Genomic DNA, 2,993 nt, shown 5'->3' on the forward strand with positions numbered 1-2,993 from the left:
TACAAAGCAGTATTAATAAGAGCAGTAATGATACTGGCACAAAAATAGATAGAAAGACCAATAGAACAGGATAGAAAATCCAGAAACAAACTGATACTTATATTGTCAATTAATCTGTGACAAAGGAGGTAAGAATTTACAATGGGGAAAATATCTCTTCAATAAATGGTATTTGAAAAACTGGACAGCTACATGCAAAAGAACAAAATTGGACCATTCTCTTACTATATCCACAAAAATAAACTCAAAATGAATTAAAGATCTAAATGTGAGACCTAAAACTATAAAACTCCTAAAAGAAAACATAGACAGTAATTTCTTTGACATCAGTCTTAGCAACATTTTTCTAGTTATGTCTCCTCAAGCAAGGGAATAAAAGCAATAATAAACTATTGGGACTCTGCAAAAATAAAAAAAGCTTTTGCACAGTGAAGGAAACTATCAACAAAACCAAAAGGCAACCACTCAATAGAAGAAGACAGTCATGAATGATATATCTGATAAGGCACTAATATCCAAAATACATAAAGAACTCATACATCTCAACACCAAAAGAACCCCTAATAATCTAATTTAAAAGTAGGCAGAAGACTTAAATAGACATTTTTTTTTCCAAAGAAGACACGCAGATGGCCAACTGACACATGAAAAGATGCTCAGTATCACTCATCATCAGTGAAGTACAAATCAAAACCACAATGAGCTATGACCTCAGACCTGTACAGAATGGCTAGTACCAAAAAGACAAAAAAATAACAAGTGTTGGCAAGGATGTGGAGAAAAGGAAACCTTGTGCACTGTTGGTAGGAATATAAATTGGTGTTGCCACCAGGGGACACAGTGTGGAAGCTCCCCAGAACTTAGAAATACCATACTATCCAGTCATTCTACTGGGCATGTATCCAAAGAAGACAAAAACACTAATTAAAAAATATGTGTCACATCCCCAAAAGCAAGGGAATCAAGAGCAAAAATAAACTGTTGGGACCTCATCAAGATTAAAAGCTTCTGCACAGCCAAGGAAACAACCCACAAAACTAATAGGCAACCAACGGAATGGGAAAAGATAGTTGCAAATGACATATCAGATAAAGGGTTAATATCCAGAATCTATAAGGAACTCACCAAACTTCACACCTGAAAAACAAACAACCCAGTGAAGAAATGGGCAGAAGATATGAACAGACACTTCTCCAAAGAGGACATCTAGATGGCCAACAGACACATGAAACGATGCTTGGCGTCCCTCCTCATCAGGGAAATACAAATCAAAACCACACTGAGATACCACCTCACGCCAGTCAGAGTGGCTAAAATGAGCAAATCAGAGAACTCTAGATGCTGGCGAGGATGTGGAGAAACGGGCACCCTCCTACACTGTTGGTGGGAATGTAAACTGGTACAGCCCCTCTGGAAAACAGTGTGGAGGTTCCTCAGGAAACTAACAATAGAACTCCCCTATGACCCAGCAATAGCACTGCTAGGAATTTACCCAAGGGATACAGAAATGCTGATGCATAGGAGCACATGGACCCCAATGTTCATAGCAGCACTCTCCACAATAGCTAAAACATGGAAAGAGCCTAAGTGTCCATCAACGGACGAATGGATCAAGAAGATGTGGTTTATCTATACCATGGAATACTACATGGCAATGAGAAAGAATGAAATCTGGCCATGTGTAGCAACATGGATGGACCTTGAGGGTGTTATGCTGAGCGAAATAAGTCAGGCAGAGAAGGACAAATATCATATGTTTGCACGTATAGGAGGATTAGGAGGAACTTAATTGAGGACCATGGGGGAGAAGAAGGGGGGAAATGGTGGGGGAAAGGGAGAGAGGCAAACCATGAGAGACTCTTGAATGCTGACAAAAACTGAGGACTGATGGATGTGGGGGGGAGGAGGGATGGGCATGGAGGAGGACACTTGTGGGGATGAGCACTGAGTGTTATGTGGAAACTAATTTGACAATAAATCATTTGTAAAAAAAAAAAAATATGTGTCACTATGTTCATTATAGTACTATTTATAGCCAAGATATGGAAGCAAGCTAAGTGTCCACAGATCGATGAATTGATAAAGAAGTGGTGTACACACACACACACACACACACACACACACATTGGGATATTATTTAGTCATAAAAGAGAATGAAATCTTGCCATTTGCAACAACACAAATGTCCCAGAGGGTATTATCCTAAGTGAGACGAGTCAGACAGAGAAAGTCAAATACCATATAATTTTACTTGTGTGGGTAATCTAAAAACAAACAAACAAAAAATAAACAAAAACAGAAACAGACTCATAAATACAGAGAACAAACTGGTGGCTGCCAGAGGGTAAGAGGGTAGGAGGAATGGGCAAAAGAGGTGAAGGGGATTAAGAGGTACAAATCTTCAGTTATAAGATAAATAATCAAAATAAATAATCACAAGAATGAAAAGTACAAAAAAAAACCCCATAAAACATGGTAGCTTCGACAGACTCTAAAGATGCAGCTTAAAACATTCTTTCAGAACCTTGAGGGGGAAAGGGACAAAATAAAATGTTACTAGTTAATATTAGTAGTTTGAAGATGCCAATGTTAGTGTCATAGAACCATTCTCCACATGGTGTTGTTCTCAAAAGAATATAATTCATGCAAGTGAAGGTAAATTTTAAATAGGTTAAATTTCTTTTACTTATATTTAAGCAACTCCATAAAAGGAAACACATAGTCCTCAGCAATAAGCCTTAACATCCCTTTTGTATTCCTTTCCCATACATTCTCATCACACACGACAGGTGCTGCCTTATCGCTCTCCTTCTAACCAACACTTTGNTGCTTCACCACTTTCTTCTGACTGCAGACAGAGGCTCTCAAGCCAGCTTGTCATCAGAAGTCCTTCCTTGGAGGGCAGAAAAAGGAATGAACAAGAAAAGAGTTCATTTTAAAAGGCACGGGGAGGGGAATGGCCATAAACTCTCAAAAATCAAGAAGTTTTACTC

The sequence above is a fragment of the Crocuta crocuta genome, unplaced genomic scaffold, assembly GCF_008692635.1.
Source record: "Crocuta crocuta isolate KB4526 unplaced genomic scaffold, BGI_CrCroc_1.0 scaffold301, whole genome shotgun sequence".
In the NCBI taxonomy this organism is placed as follows: Eukaryota; Metazoa; Chordata; class Mammalia; order Carnivora; family Hyaenidae; genus Crocuta; species Crocuta crocuta.